The sequence below is a fragment of the Eucyclogobius newberryi genome, unplaced genomic scaffold, assembly GCF_026437365.1.
Source record: "Eucyclogobius newberryi isolate DKJ021-1_F unplaced genomic scaffold, fEucNew1.0.hap1 SCAF_14, whole genome shotgun sequence".
Lineage (NCBI taxonomy): Eukaryota > Metazoa > Chordata > Actinopteri > Gobiiformes > Gobiidae > Eucyclogobius > Eucyclogobius newberryi.
In genome coordinates, this window is record NW_027315768.1 from 5558803 (window position 1) to 5575898 (window position 17096).

The 17096-nt window shown below is 44.1% G+C and overlaps 1 protein-coding gene across 3 annotated transcripts in view; it reads right to left on the reverse strand.

Annotated features, from left to right (window-relative positions):
• Window positions 1-17096, reverse strand: part of map3k13 (mitogen-activated protein kinase kinase kinase 13) — a 76845-nt gene that overhangs the window by 28694 nt on the left and 31055 nt on the right. For 2 of the 3 annotated variants that reach the window (XM_072444220.1, XM_072444218.1), the window contains exon 2: window positions 14580-14654. The gene's annotated coding sequence lies outside the window, so the exon portion shown is untranslated. Of the gene's footprint in view, window positions 1-6578; window positions 6764-14579; window positions 14655-17096 lie in introns of those variants that run through there. The other variant, XM_072444219.1, reaches the window with a different exon arrangement.

Below are 17096 nucleotides of genomic sequence, written 5' to 3' on the forward strand. Positions count from 1 at the left end.
CAGTGAAACTAGACACCATTTCTGTCAGTTACATAACATCACACAAGTTAAATCTTTTTTAAAGCAATACAAGCTTATCCAAAGTATCTGAAAAATGTTCTTAGTTCTGCACTCAAAAAAACAACTGCATGAAACTGTCCAATGTTGGATTTCATAAAACTGTAAAAAGCACATTTGAGCACTTTGCACTTTTTAGTTGATGAATAAATAATAAAATCAGGCTTTTTAAACTCAGAATACTTGTAAGACAATAATGTGGTGATTGTGGAGCTCCTCAGTCCTGTATCTGTCCGTCAGGCTCAAGAGGCTCTGGAGAGGGCAGACTCTGGACTTTGGAGTGAGCATCACAAACACAAACAAGTAAACAGCAGGAGCTTTTAATTCTGAAAGGAATAATCCTGGTTTTAGTAACAGAGAATGTTTATTATTTCATTTTTGTACCTAAATTACAAACCCAGTCCCCATGGCAGTAATTAGCTTGGTACAAACACATTGTAAGTAATTAAACCTGGATGGAGCGATACCAGAGGGACGTCCCAGTTACAGCACAATGAGCACCAGGCTGGTGTTAATACCTGGGGGAGTCCGCTTCAAATCAGCTTATGTTTGGAACTGGACAAAGGCCATTCGCAGGAGGGTCTGCCAGGGGAACAAGGGGGTTTCATCCAACCGGGTCAGGCTCTGGAGGAGCACGCGGCACAATGAGGTGCAGCAGGACGTCCCAAGAATGCTACAACTACTAAATGGATACTAATTATAAATGATTGTATTCATGACAAATTGGACCTATATTTGGACAATTCTACATGGTAAAATGACCATGACTTTTGTTTTAAACTGAAACTGAGTTACGTACATTGCTGTAGTTTAATTATGATAATAAAATGGAAATGCTAATTGAGACAGGAGTTTCATCTAAGACTACATCATAAGCCAGGTTGTTTCCACTGTCAGTGAACAGTCTGGAGCTGTCCAGAGAAGACCCTGCGAGGTACGACTTCCACAGCAGTCCGGCTCGCTTTAGCTCCTGGTCCACTTTAGCTACACATCACAGCGAGATGATTGGAGAAGAGAAAACACAGACTCAACAGAAAAAAGACGACTATTTAAAAAATAACTATTTAAAAGAACAAACTATGACATAAAGAAATGTTAAAATGCAGATAAATAAATGTAGATAAATAAATGTAGATAAAGCTGCCAATCGGCTGGAAGAGGTGTCTTTGTGCAGAATGTGCAGAAATGAGGTGCAGATACATAACTGTGGACACTTTCTCTGTCTACGGTCCATATCCAGGCCACGGAGTGTCTCCTTTGTCCAGCTGCCTGCGAGCTCTCTGCCATTTCATACAGGCACTAAACCTTTTGTTCCAGGAGCTCGGCATCATGGGTGCTTTGACCCGGTCCACGTGGACCTATGACGGGCATAAAAGAGTCGTACAAGGCCTTTGGAGAAATGCAGGGGAAGTAGGTCACTCAAACAGAAATAAAGCTGTGGGGATGGAAGTAACCATGTCACATTTAGTGTTACAAATCATGATTGTGAAAAACATTTTAGATTTGTGATGATTAGGAACAAAGTCAAGTGAAATTCTAGATTCACCGTTATTCAAAATGTCTAGATGAATATTATACAACCAGCTTGATAAATCGTTCTACTTATATTTTTAACCTGTCATGCCAAGATGATGCTTCTTTACACAAGAGAATGAAATAATGGCTGAAAGAAACATATAACACAATCTTTTTTCAATCAATGTTTTTTTTTTATTTTTTTTATGTTTTTTAAGTAGTGTAATCTCATAATTTGCTTTGAATCATGACAAGGGATAAAGATAACAAATAGAGTTTCATTCAGTATAGGAAATTGTGGAATAAAATCATTTACATTTTTCAATAATATAAACACGTTATTTTAGGGTCCACTCATTAACACCAATCTAGCTCTTATTTGTGTACATAATGGGTTAAATATAATGTATTCAGCCCTTATTAATGTCGCATTCTGCATGATGTTATTCTGCTACTAACACTTCACTATTACTGGTAATAAACTCCTTATTACTGCTTATAACCGATTTAGTACTGCTTTATTACGGCTTAATATTAATTTATCACTGCTCCTTATTACTTATTATTAGTTTGATATTAGGGCATTGTGAACAATATGTAATTTGCTTTGAAGTACACAATTTAGCAAGTTGTTAGATCATAGTATATTTAGCCTAAAGTAAAGTGTAAACATAATTATGTTTATGTCTTCAGAATGATCTGTTACTCAGCAACCAACAAAAATATAATACAAAAATGTATTCCAAATATTGAATAAAATGAAGTGTGTTGTCTGTATTGTTATTTCTGCAGTATGCTATGGATAACACAATCAATTAGAACGTATCACAAATATATCTGAATTAAAGACATTTTGGGACACTCCAGAACTGTGACTCTTTCACTTTTCCATATCTCTGTCCTGTTTGATTAGAACGAAGCTCAGAAGAGAAAGCCTGGCAGTGACAACAAAGGACAGAGGAGAGAGCAGAGGATTGTACTGCTCCAGGACGGACACACAACACGTCCTGAGCTCGTGCTACTGCTGCTGTTAGCCACAATCACACGCTAACGGATGATTCTGGAAACAATCTGCAGCTCAAGAACTAGACTGGGCTTCATGCACGTTAATGCAAAAGTGACACTGAAATATATAATGTAGGCCTAATGGTTCTGAAGTGTTGGAGGGGTTTGTGGAGCTGACGGGGCATGATGTGCTTATTGATTGTGTGGAGCAGTGTGTTCCACCAAACCGGCCCGGGACCCTTTGTCCAGTGTGAAGCCAGTTTAATCCTGATGTGAATTGGTCATGTTTTTTTCCTGCTTTAGCCTGGCTTTGTCCATGTTTAGTTCTGGTTTAGTCCTAGTTTAGTCCCATGTGTTTGTGCATGTTTGACCGCACCCCAAAACCACACACATTCAATAGATCTCTTTGGTGGTCATTTTGTTTCATTCACACATGTTTTAGCATATCCAGTGTTCCCGCTCACTCTACATCCTAATTCAGGAAGTGCTCCTCTGTGTTTTTACAGCTCCCCTAGTGGTCTCCCTATGCAGCGGCGTGTGGACATAAAGCTTGTTTGTTCCAAATGGACCGTCCCGCCCTCCCCCTCTGTCTCGCTCCTCTTGTTCCCTGGCACTGTGGTCTAAAGCCTGCTGCCGGCCACTGCGCTCAGTTACATAAACATGCTTAGAACACGGGACACTGCCAGCCTCATCTGCAACAGCCACCGACCAATCCCACTCCACACACAGAGGAAGGGGACAGGTTAGCAGGCGGTCAAAGTGTCTTCTCCAAACGCCATAGCCTCCTTTGGACCGTCGTTTCTCCCCAGACCGGTTGGCTTTAGAGCACTTTGGAATGGTTCTGTTAACATCAGAGTGTGTCTCCGCTCAGAACTCTGATGTCACTCAAACGTAACACATTTTTCCTAATAAATACATTAAATCTAAATCGGAAAACCTAAACCTGGATTATATTTTAAATTCATAAGACCAATTTCAGCAATACACAAAAAGACGTTTCATAATTCGAGGTTTGTGTGTCTGCTAAAGCTGAAGTAAAACTATTTTCGGTTTATTGTCAGTTTATTCAATATTTATTTCACACTGCCTTTTAACGCCTCTTTGTGTAATGCATTAGGTTTGGATAATGGTGATTTCTGATATCGAAGTGAGTCGGTGTATTCACATGCAAACGAAAAAAACGTTTTTTATAACATTCGGTTTTGACGTCTTGGACAAGCTCTGTCCTTGTCACAGTATACATGCAGACCAGAAAGTCCTGACAAGAACGTGTCGTCCTCCTAACACTAGGTGGCGATATGCGTCGTTTCAGCGGACTAATACGCCCCCCCCCCATTCCGGTTGACTTTTTGCGTCACATATAAACAACTGTCATGCGCATTTTCGAGTAAGATGGATAGTGGTACAGCTTTGTTCATCTCGTATGTAACGTCCGCGTTAGTTATTGTGCAGATAAAGTGCACGCTAACCCTTGTGAGTGAATGCGGTTGTGTTCTTTCTTGTAAGCGAGCGGCTTTCTGTATGGTTTTGTTTCCGGGGTCATAGGTCAGCGTGGGTCGTGGAGCATGCGCACAAGCCTTGTCTGGTTTCAGTGAGATTACACAACCGCATCATCAGAGTGTCTCAATTGGAGATTTTGAACGCTGATTTCTATCGGAGTAAGATGTTTACATGCACACGAAGATGTCTGATTGTATCGGATTAAAGCAACTATTCGTTTTTTTCGCATGTAAACCCACTGATGTGTGTCGATAAACAGGAAACAGCTGATGCTACTATGCTAACTAGCTTTGTTTTGCTAAGCATGTGAGTTCAACATACAAGTTTGTCACAAGATCAATTCAGCGTTTGGTGAGGAATGATTAATCTTCTGCTTATATCTGCCGTGTTGTTTTCACCCGCGTCTGCGTTGAGCCAGACCGTGGTGGAAGCTCGTACCCCCCAGGGTCCGGACCCCGTAAATAGACTGGTGCAGTTAACTAAAGACAATGGAGACATAACCAGTGGAAACATGCAAGTTTGTGTTTTCATCACAAATATACTGGAGGCTGGTAGAGTAGCACCATGACCAGAAGCTATCCAAATGATTACTCAAATTACAGAAATGTCTAGTGTAATCTCCCAAACAAAAGGTATGAAGTGATATTTCTGCCCTTTTGTAGTACATTTCATGGTTTATTCATAGTTTGTGCTACTTGAATCTCAACAAATACATTTACAAGAACATTTAAGCACATTCCAGAAACATTGTCAACATATCGTCTGAATATCGAGAAGAACACCCAACAAACACGGGGAGAACATACAAACTCCAGTCAGAACGGTTTCAGGATTCGCACTCTGACGGGATCACAACCGCTAAACTGCAGCGACAAATCAGCTCTAACCAAGTCAGTTTGCATCATTTCTAGCCTGTACATCTGCTCCACCTACATCTTCTGTCTAATCTACGCGTGACGCTAACACCAACTCCTACATTAGCATGTCGGACACATCATGCGTTGTACACGTGTGTCCTAGATAAAGTCGGCATGGCCACCAGCAGCAGCTCTGCACCACTGGTCCCCTGCACTCCTCCTCGCTCTAGCCTAAAAGTACCAGACACGGCCAGTACGAGACATTCTGTGAAAATACAGTGGAAATATCAAATGTAGGGTTGAACGGAACATGGCTAAGAATAGAAGCTGTAATCAATGTCAGTGTAGTGTTTCAGAGGTACAGGAGGATGGACATGACTAGACTATGCATGATTCACACTTAATAAGAAAAAGTGTGGCAAATAGGCTGAGAATAGAAAATATTTGTTTGTCCCACAATGGAGAAATATCATACCCTAATAAAGAATACATAACACTGGAGCTACACCGCCTGATTCAAGACAAAATTATATAATTAAATCAGGACAAAAATAAACATGGAGAATTCGTGAGAACTACTGTATATTTTTGTTTTTTGTAATTATGGCAATTCATATATTTTGCATGAGGCATATGGAGAATAAAAAAAAGGGGGGAGACTGGTGTAAGTGTCAAAACAATGTGAAATCTGAATAAAATAAAACATTAAAGTGTTCTGAGACTCATTCGGCGTTTGGCATAACCTCCCCAGCTCAAGGGAAAGTTGAGCCAGGTCCTGGGACAGGTTGGACCACCAGACCAAAGCGTCATATGAGATTTAATGCAGACAAAATAAATATAATAGGTATTATTTTTGTGAATAAGCTCCACAGTTTACAAATGTGAAATGTAATTTTCTATGATGTATTGCCATTGTTTCTTATGGAGCGTCTGGTTCAACTTACTCCAGTTATCTCTCAGTATAACTCTGGTTATATTATATTTCAGGAAAGAAATGTACATTACACACAACATTCAATGTATGTTGTATAGCTTACAAAATGTCCTACAAACACGTCAATTTTGTTTCGCTCTAAATAAATAGTTTTTTTTCTTTTGCAAAACTTTTTTTCCAAGACTGTTACATGCTTGTACTGTGGTGTCTCAAACCAGTCTCCATTATATTACAGCAATTCATTAATTTTAAGAATACAAAAAATGTGCACTGTAAACACAATTTTAATCTGAAAATATATCACAAATCTAACTGATTAGCCTTTATGTCGAACGTCCCCTATAACATATTGTATAAAACATAATACTTCCTCACTCATAATAACCGCTCAATAATCAATACACTGCACATTTCTATGCCTATTTTAAAGTTGTAATAGTTGTTCTCTCTCATGCTCGTCCTTCAGAGGGAACAGCACTGCATCAGAGGAGCAGCATCACCACACTGAGCTTAAAATAGAAACAGCATTCAGCCACGCACGACCGCCAGGCTAGCTCCACGCACACGCCGCATCCAAAACAAGACCGCGCGCAGCATTAGCATCTCCAAACCCATTCACAACGCCGCAACTTCCCACCCACTCACACACGACACAAGGACATCCTCTGTAACATAAGCAACGCAGCACCCGCGGTAATGACGATACTTACGGGAACACAATTATCATCCCATGGAAGCAAAAGGAGAGGAGACAATCCGGGGCGTGTGTGGAGGAGAAATAGCTTTGATGTTTCCTGCTGTTTTGTCTGCGGCGGAGAGTGGAAGGAGCCGAGTGCGGGTGAAAAGAGTGGGCGAAGGTGGCGTCCGCTCACGTCACGCTTTTCATGAATGGAGCTGGTCTGACGCAGAGAGGACACGGGGAAAGGAGGAGGAGGAAGAGGAGCAGGCGGGGGGGAGGAGGAAGAGGAGCAGGCGGGGGGGAGGAGGAAGAGGAGCAGGCGGGGGGAGGAGGAAGAGGAGCAGGCGGGGGGGAGGAAGAAGACTCCGGAATATACGGTATATTAAAATTAATGTTAAAACGGCAGTGATGTTTGTAATAGTTACGCAGCTTTACAGACTCGCTCGACCATTTAAGATCGGATATTTCGTCACATCATTTTTACAGAGGAAGGCACATGAGATGACGAGCGCTACACTGGGGGACACAAGATGACAGAGGGAGACAGAAGGAGACAGAGGGAGACAGAAGGAAATAGAAGGAGACACAAATAGACAGGGGGAGACAGAAGGAGACACAAATAGACAGGGGAAGACAGAAGGAGACACAAGGAGACAGAGGGAGACAGAAGGAGACAGAGGGAGACACAAGGAGACAGAGGGAGAAACATGTTCTGCGCCGTCCAACGAGACACAACTGCGTCCATCGAGGGCCGATGACGTCATTTCCGGTGAGTGTGTCGCGTTTTCAGAGCTGTTCGTTCTTAGAGCCTTTTACCGATTAATCCACGAATTATACACACTATTTACGCATCATATACACGAAAGTGAACGTTTGATTTCTCCGCAAACAATCCGGAGCCTCAAGCCGCTCGCTTTTCAGTATTTCGTGGATTAAAAGCCCTCCTCACTTTCTAGCTCCAGCCTGAACTAGCCTAGCGTAGCCTAGCCGCTAGCGTCATGGCTGGATCTACCTTTACCTGTTTGAGCTGTCATATGTCGAGTCAGAACCCTGGCTCCTTCTCTGATGATAGGTGCGTGAAGTGCAGTGTAGTGGTAGTTTTGGAGGCCAGGGTTACGGAGTTAGAAGCGCGGATCCGCTGTTTAGAGGAGCTTAAGTCCAGTTATAGTTCGGTTTTAGCGCGAGGGCTACCGGACCGCGCTGCAGGGCGTAGCAATAGCATTAGCAGTAGCAGTAAGGCCGAGCTCAGCCCCTCAGCGTCTCCCGTGCAGCCGGGACTAGACCAGGAACAGAATAGGGACCATTTTGTGACAGTTCGGAGGGGACAAGGCGCTAAACGCCGAACCTCAAAGCGCCGTGAGCTTCACGTCTATAATAGGTTTTCTCCCCTCAGCGATCACACGCCCGCTGAACACACGAGAGAAACTCTTGTAATCGGGAGTTCTATTGTTAGAGACGTGAAGCTGCCAGCTGCTAGCGTTAGGTGTTACCCTGGGGCCAGAATGGGTGACATCGAAGGAAACCTTAGGATCTTAAAGCGGAGTAGGACCCGTTTCCGGCGAGTCGTGGTACACGCAGGCGGTAACGACGCCCGGCGGAGACAATCAGAGGTGCTCAAAGTTCAAGTAGCCGCGGTGTGTGACCTAGCGAAGTCGATGTCAGACACTGTAATATTTTCTGGTCCCCTGCCCAATCGGATCAATGCTGAATTGTACAGCCGTCTCTCAGCATTCAACAACTGGTTATCCAGATGGTGCCCTCAAAACAACGTTGTCTTTATTGATAACTGGAGTGCGTTTTGGGGAAAGCCCGGGCTCATACGCAGGGATGGCATCCATCCGACTTCGGAGGGTACATCCCTATTAGTTCGGAATTTGACCGATAGTCTTAGTCGTGTTAAGTGACCATCTAGGGATGAGCCCCAGGTGCAGAGCAGCAGTTCAAGACGCTCCTCTGTCGCTGAACTCTCGCCCGTTCTGTTACATGTGAAGTGTTCAGATTCAAGACAGATAGAGACTGTGTGTGTCCCTCGTGTCCCTCGTGTCCCTCGTACAAATAATGCCAAAAAGTCACATCTCAGAAAAAATATTTCAGGCGTCAGACCAAATAACTTAAGGAAAATAACAATCACAAATGACACAAATACACAAATGAATAAACACGTAAAATGTGGACTGCTAAACATTAGAGCAATTTCCTCCAAATCGCTCTTAGTTAATGAATTAATTAGTGACTATAACATAGATCTTCTAGCTCTAACTGAAACGTGGCTTCAACAAGACGACTACGTCAGACTAAATGAGTCCACCCCACCCACCCATGTTAACTTTCAGACTGTCAGGAGCACAGGCCGAGGTGGTGGTGTGGCAGTGATCTCCCACTCAAGCCTACTCATGAGCCCTAAAACTAACAATGCATTTCACTCATTTGAAAGCCTTATGCTGTCGATCACATGTCCAAATATGAAAAACCAAAAAGGAGTTTTGTTCATAGTTATCTACCGACCTCCTGGTCCCTATTCAGAGTTTTTAACAGAGTTTTCTGACTTTATATCAAACTTAGTGTTAGCCTGGGATAAAATAGTTATAGTTGGAGACTTTAATATCCACGTGAACATGAGTGATGACGCTCTCAGTAATGCCTTCAGCGCCTTGTTAGACAGCATTGGTTTCACTCAGAATGTAAATAAACCGACTCACACTCACAAGAACACTCTGGATCTTGTCCTAACGTATGGAACAGAGATTAGTGACCTCATTGTCCTCCCTCAAAACCCTATATTGTCAGATCATTTCCTAATTACCTTTCAGTTTATTCTTAAAGATCATCCAGTCCCACAAAATAAAGTTATAATGAAAAGGACAATATCTGAAAAATCTATCTCAAAATTCAAAGAAATAATAGAGCCAATATTCAGTGACATGTCATGTGATCCTGCTGAGAACAGTTTTAGTCCCAGTTTAAGTGATCAATGTGTCGACTTGACCATGAATTCTCTGAAGTCTGCTCTTGACGTTGTCGCGCCGTTAAAACAGAAGGTCATTAGGCCAAAGCGCGCCTCCCCATGGTACAACCAAGAACTGCGTTCACATAAACAAAAAGTTAGAAAGTTAGAGGGATTATTTCGTCGCTCTCACACCGAAGAATCCCTAAAAGCATGGAAAAGTTGCCTGCTGTCCTATAAGCAGGCTCTGCGTAAGGCCCAAACCAGATATTATTCAAATCTAATAGAAGTCAACAAAAGTAACACTAAATTCCTTTTCAGCACTGTAGCTAGGCTAACAAACTGTCACAGTGCAGTAGAGCCCTCAATCCCAGCTACACTTAGCTCTGATGATTTCCTCCTATTTTTTAACAATAAAATAAAAACAATCAGAGATAAATTAGATGAAATTACCCCCGCTATTAGCCCTGAACTAGCCCAAGCTGTAAATCTAACGTCCCATATAAATCCACCTGTAAACTTAGAAAGGTTCACAGCTGTTGATCAAGCAGAGATAACTTCAGCCATTATGTCCTCTAAAAGCTCAACTTGTGTCCTAGACCCCATTCCAAGCAGACTCCTCAAAGACATTCTTCCCCTAATTATAGACCCTATTCTTAATATAATAAATACTTCACTCGAAAGTGGCTATGTTCCACAGTCCTTCAAACATGCAGTCATTAAACCTCTTCTGAAAAAGCCTAATCTAGATCCCGACCTATTGGTAAACTACAGACCTATTTCAAATCTTCCCTTCGTCTCTAAAATCCTTGAAAAAGTTGTAGTAAAACAGCTTTGTCGCCACCTGCAGGACAATAACTTATTTGAAGTTTTCCAGTCAGGGTTCAGAGCCCACCACAGCACTGAAACTGCACTAGTTAAAGTCACAAATGATTTGTTATTAGCCGCTGACGATGGACTGGTCTCAATCCTGGTTCTGTTGGACCTCAGCGCAGCGTTTGACACCATCGACCACAACATTCTACTGCAGAGGTTAGAATGTGATGTAGGTGTTGGAGGAACAGCCCTCAGCTGGTTTAAATCCTATCTATCTGATAGGTTCCAATTTGTTAATGTAAACCAGAGCTCCTCACCAAGCTCTAAAGTAATTTACGGTGTGCCACAGGGTTCGGTACTCGGTCCAATTCTGTTTACTCTTTATATGCTGCCGTTAGGCAACATTATCAGAAAGCATGGCATTAACTTCCACTGCTATGCAGACGACACTCAGCTGTATTTATCAATGAAACCTGATCAGAGCGATCAAGTAGACAGACTTAGTACTTGTGTGAAGGAGATAAAAACCTGGATGACACTAAACTACCTGCTTCTTAACCCTGAAAAAACCGAGGTCATTGTGCTTGGCCCTAAGCATCTACGAGACGCTCTATCTGAGCAGATAGTCACACTGGACAATGTCAGTGTAGCCTCCAGTTCTACTGTAAGAAACCTTGGAGTCTTATTTGACCAGGAGCTCTCATTTAAAGCTCATATAAATCAAGCTTGTAAAACAGCCTATTTCCATTTGCGCAACATCGCCAAAATCAGAAGAATCCTGCCTAAAAGTGATGCCGAAAAACTTATCCATGCATTTGTAACGACTAGATTAGACTACTGTAACTCCCTGCTTGCAGCGTGTCCTAAAAGCTCCATAAAAAGCTTTCAACTGGTTCAAAATGCAGCAGCAAGATTACTAACAGGAACAAAAAGAAGAGAGCACATTACGCCGGTGCTGAAGTCTCTTCACTGGCTCCCCGTCGAGTCTAGAATCAAATTCAAAATTCTACTCTTGACCTACAAAGCCATAAATGACATGGCCCCATCCTACCTCAAAGACGCTATAGAACCATATCATCCAAACAGAGCTCTTCGCTCTCAGAATGCTGGCCTTCTGGTGGTGCCAAGAGTCTCTAAAAGCACAGTAGGAGGTAGAGCGTTTAGCTACCAAGCTCCTGTGTTATGGAATCAGCTCCCGACCCATGTTAAATATGCTGACACAGTCTCTTCATTTAAGTCCAGGCTTAAAATGTTCCTCTTTGAAATCGCTTATGGTCAGACTAGTTAGGAACAGAAACAGAAACCCACAGCTTTAGCTACGCTGCCCTAGGAGTAACTATGCTGGGGGAAGTATGACAGCTTGAGCACTATCCTCTTCTTCTTCTGACTACTTATGCTATCAAACAATATTTATTTTTTGATTCCACTTGCAAACTGTTCACCGCCTTCTTTTCTTTCTCTCACTCCTGAGGACCTGTGGACCCAGATGCCCCTCCCCTGGTGAAGTGGTCCCTGCCCTGTGTGGACGGTCCCTCATCTGCCTGAAGAGTGGGTCCAGCTCGCCTCCGACGGTCCCTCATCTGCCTGAAGAGTGGGTCCAGCTCGACTCAGACGGTCCCTCTTCTGCCTGAAGAGTGGGTCCAGCTCCAGTCTCCTTGTGTCCGTCTGTCCGTCTCTGAGAGTCGGATCTCTCCTTCACTGGAACTCCTCCAGGTTTCTACGCTTTTTTCCCAAAGAGGTTTTTTTTGTAGTTTTTCCTGGCCGAGAAGGAGAGTCTAAGGACAGAGGACCCTGGGACATCGTCCTTCGCCACCACAGACATTGTCTGACTTCATCGCCACCACAGACATTGTTGATTCATTTCTCCCTGTGGCCCTCAGAGGCAACTGTTGTTGTGATTTTGGGCCTTACAAAAATAAATTGATTTGATTTGATTTGATGGAGACAGAGAGGGCACAAATAGACAGGGGGAGACAGAAGGAGACAGAAGGAGACAGAGGGAGACAGAGGGAGACAGAAGGAGACAGAGGGAGACAGAAGGAGACAGAAGGAGACAGAGGGAGACAGAAGGAGACAGAGGGAGACACAAGGAGACAGAGGGAGACAGAAGGAGACAGAGGGAGACAGAAGGAGACAGAGGGAGACAGAAGGAGACAGAGGGAGACAGAGGGAGACACATGGAGACAGAAGGAGACAGAGGGAGACACAAACCGAGAGAGGGAGACACAGAGTTAGAGGGGGGACATGAGACTCTGCAGTAGGAGTGGTGTATACACAGAATATGCTGTCAGGCGGCGCTGGTGAAAAGTAGGACAGAGCGTTGGAGAAAATCCCTTTGTGCCCAATCACTTCACTCAGCAGCGTCCATTGTCTCATTCTCCCACAAGGACACTAGCCCAGGCCTCTGAAGGAGACAGAGCAGCAGACCGTGAGAGGAAGGAGTCAATCCAACCAGGAAGAATGTCCCCTGTCGTTCACCGTCAGCCAATCACAGTCTCCCCAAACAATCCCATAAGACAAAGATCATTTTTTAGAGATGCACCGATTCCAAAATTCTTGGCCGATACCGATTTCAGGTTTTTAAGGAGGTCTGACCTGCCAAAACCGATTTTTCCGATACCGATTTTCTATCTAGCCACTGATGAGACACTATAGATTCTAGAGCACAGCTGATTGTGTAAACATTTCTTTGAGGCTGTGGCACAATTAAATAGTCCTGACATTAGATTGTAGTCACTCATTTCGCTGTTCGAGTCAGTAATTTAAGTTTTGTATCTACATAATGTATGTCTCAAATGCATCAAAGTGTTTTTAAAGTCTCATTTCAGGTGGATGAGATCTCTTGTTAGCATTAGCTCGTAGCTTAGCTCTGCTAGTTGAGCAGAACAACAACAACAACTAACTCTTCTGACAGCCCTGCTGCTGCTTCTTCTGGCCCCTTCATGTGTCCCTACTCTTCTGCAGATAACTCTGAATAAACACATGAACTCGTCAAACACAAACCAGCGCAAATTATTTTGACCGCATCAACTATCAACACATAGATTTTAATCGTCTCAAAGTTGTAATAACTTACCCCACAGTCCAGTCTCCTCTGATCCTCCTCCAGGCTCGCTCCTTCTTGTGTTCCAACAAAGTTGAACAAATCTGAACTTTTCTGCGACGAACAATTTTAACGCTTTGAAGCTTATGCCTGTCAAAGCTTTTGTCTAGAGCGGAAAACGGCAAAACGCACCTCCGCGGCGAAAAAGCAGGAATCGCGTTTACATAGACTTTGAGTGTAAACTGGACACTTTGGCCGCCGCGCTCTGAAAGAGTCTTGTAGTTTTTAGCTGTTTTGCTCTGGGCGCGTTGAGCTGCTACGCACCGCGCATGCGGGTCAGTTTGGATCGGCCGAAAACCGGCAATTACGACATGGACCGGCCGGTCACCGATTCTGGCCGATTCAGCATAAAACCGGCTTTTTAAATCGGCGGCCGATTGATTGGTGCATCTCTATCATTTTTCACATATTTCGAGATCAAATGTCAATGTTTAACCAATCCTCAGTGAAAGCACGTGGTTTGGAGCAGACATTTTACAATTGTTTCTATGAAATCAAGTGTGTGTTGACTGTGTGGCAGAAAAGCTTTAGCCTAAGTGAAGGAGCCACAGGGAGATCCAGAGGACAAGTGAATGCCAAGGTTAAAATGTCCGACAGACAGCTTGCCTCCATAAGGTCATTTGTATATTTCAGAATGAACTACCTCAACACACATCGTTCAGCATGACATCGTCCCCTCATCCCAGACACTGCTGTGATTAGCTTCATTCACACTTGTTTTATGAATCCTGTTCCTCTCCTTTACAGAAAATCCCAGATTTGTGATGTCACAGTTAGAGATCTGGAAGTCTCCTGTCCTGTTTTTAAGTCAAAAAAGAATAAACAATGTCGGATTTTCCACAATAATATCCTTTGGTCACCATATCTCAATATTAATTTGGTTGAAAATGTCTCAGTCTACAATAGAATAATCGTGACTTGTTGAATACTAAAGTTATCATTCGTTGGTTTATCCAAATATCACCATAATATCGATATTGCACTTCTAAACAGCAATTTTGCATATAATTCCCAATATTGTGCGGCCCTCAAAATCACACTAAAACGTTCCCAATCAAACAAGCCAATGCATGACAGCAGCCAAACAAGCGGAACTATGTGCTCACTTTAAGCCAAATGGGGAACTCTTAGTCTAGTTATATTTCATCACTATTGTTGAATGAACTGACCTGCGGAGGACTTTGTGACCATTGCAATCTGCGTCTGAGCTGGTGCCTCACGTTTGACTCCGTCCGGCGTTCAACCTGAAAAACAGAAACATTGTCAAGTCACAGCAGCAGTCGTGGTAGTTTGTGATCCGTGAAACACGCTGTAGATATGATGACCAGGAGTGACCCGTCACATATACCACTGCACATTTACTACTGTCTGAGGTGATGTATTATGGAAAATAAGGAAACGGTTCAGCAACAGCCCAGTTGCCAAAACATTCTCACCTGAAAATAAATTAGGACTGTTGAAGCCTGACCCCTGGCGGTCACTCAGAGTCAAAAAATGGCTAAATTTGTAAAAAAAAAAAAAAAAAAAAAAGAATTTACCTACCGACCGGCTAGAGCTGGGTATTGCCAAGACCCTCGCGATACGATACGTATCCCGATACTTGTATGTCCCGATACAATTCCCTCATTACGATACGTATCCCGATACGTTTTTGAAAAAAGGGTCTTAAAGTTTACCAAATGGGCATTTTTTTTATTCCGGAAAAAGAAAATGCATGAATTTTCATGTTTATCCACAAAGCTTATGCAAAGAACACATTCAAGTCAAGTTGCCAAACAATTGGCAAGGTCTGAACAAAATAAATAATAGCAGTAACTTGAATGAATGTAAACATGGCTATCTTAATTAGCCTTCTGGTATGTCAGGTGTGTAATGTGTGTGATGTGGGAGTCTGTTGACCCTCTGTTTGTGTCTTTTTGTTGTTTTGGTCTTAAAATCCCGTTTCTTCGGGTCGGGCTGGGCACTAAGCTAAGTAGCGCTAGTGCGGAAGTGGCCGTGGCTAACGCTAAGCTAACAGGCGCTCAGCGGGGCCATGTTGGATAGTTGTATTGTTTAACCGCTCGGTTTTATTGTTTAACCGTTCGGTTTATGTAGTGTAGAGAAGGGAAGATGTGTGTGATGTTGGTGTCAGGCTTGTGTCCGTTTTTTTGCCTCCGGTTCGGCTGTTGTGGTGGCCTCGGGGTTGTGTTAGCTCCGGGGCTAAAATGGCGGTCTCGGGGCTAAGTTAGCTCCGGGGCTGCGTTGAATTTGTATAAATAAAGGGGTGAAAGGAATGAAATCAATGAAAAAGGAAATCAAATAGAATGGAGAAGGGAGGCGTGTGACAGTAGCGACGTTTGGAGCCAAAAGCTCTTCTTCAGGCCTGTGTACAGCTGCTGCACGCTGTGTGTCTGTCTCAGTAGTTCCGCGCTGTTTACCACCCTCTACAGGAGGGAGCTTCTAAACGGCCGCCCGGACAATTTGTAATAAATTAACGTTATTGAAAAGTATCGATACGGCGACTCCGTATCGGAGCCCGTGACGATATATCGCCGTATCGATATTTTGAACACAGCCCTACGACCGACCCACTAAATGTTGGGTCAGGTTACAGCAAACAGACAATTTATTTGGGGCAGCCTTACGGTTAATTTTTTTCTCATAATTGTATGTGTTTTTATGAGTTTTGTATTCAGCAGGATAATCGTGTAAAAGACAGTTTCTCTAATTTAGTATAAATAAATAAATGAATGATAAATTTATTTGTAAATGAATGAAAAAAATTACCTCTCCTTGAACCGACACCTTAACGTGGTGGAGGGGTTTGAGTGCCCGAATGATCCCGGGAGCTATGTTGTCGGGGGCTTCATGCCCCTGGTAGGGTCTCCCAAGGCAAACAGGTCCTAGGTGACGGGTCAGACAAAGATCAGTTCAGAAGCCCTCTATGATGACAACACGAACAAGGCAGTTTACGTCGCCCGGATCGGCGTCACCAGGGCCCCATCCTGGAGCCAGGCCTGGGATGGGTGCTCCATGGCGAGCGCCTGGTGGCCGGGTCTTACCCCACGGGGCCCGGCCGGGCACAGCCCGAAAGAGCGACATGGGGCCGCCCTCCCGTGGGCCCACCACCCGCAGGAGGATCCATAAGGGGCCGGTGCAGAGAGATCTGGGCGGCAGTCGACGGCAGGGGCCTCAGCGACCAGATCTCCAGACACAGAGACTAACTCTGGGGACATGGAATGTCACCTTGCTGGGGGGGAAAGAGCCTGAGCTTGTGCGGGAGGTTGAGCGATACCGACTAGATATAGTCGGCCTCACCTCCACGCACAGTTTGGGCTCTGGAAACCATCTCCTCGAGAGGGGCTGGACGCTCCACTTCTCTGGTGTTGCCCGCGGGGAGAGGCGGTGGGCTGGTGTGGGCTTGCTGATAGCCCCTCAGCTCAGCCGCCACATGTTGGAGTTTACCCCGGTGAACGAGAGGGTCGCGTCCCTCCGCCTTCGGGTGGGGGACAGGTCTCTCACTGTTGTGGCGGCCTACGGGCCGAACAGCAGTGCCGAGTACCCGGCCTTCTTGGAGTCCTTGGGAGGGGTACTGGACAGTGCACCGACCGGGGACTCCGTTGTTCTACTGGGGGACTTCAACGCCCACGTGGGCAATGACAGTGACACCTGGAGAGGGGTGATCGGGAAGAACGGCTTCCCCGATC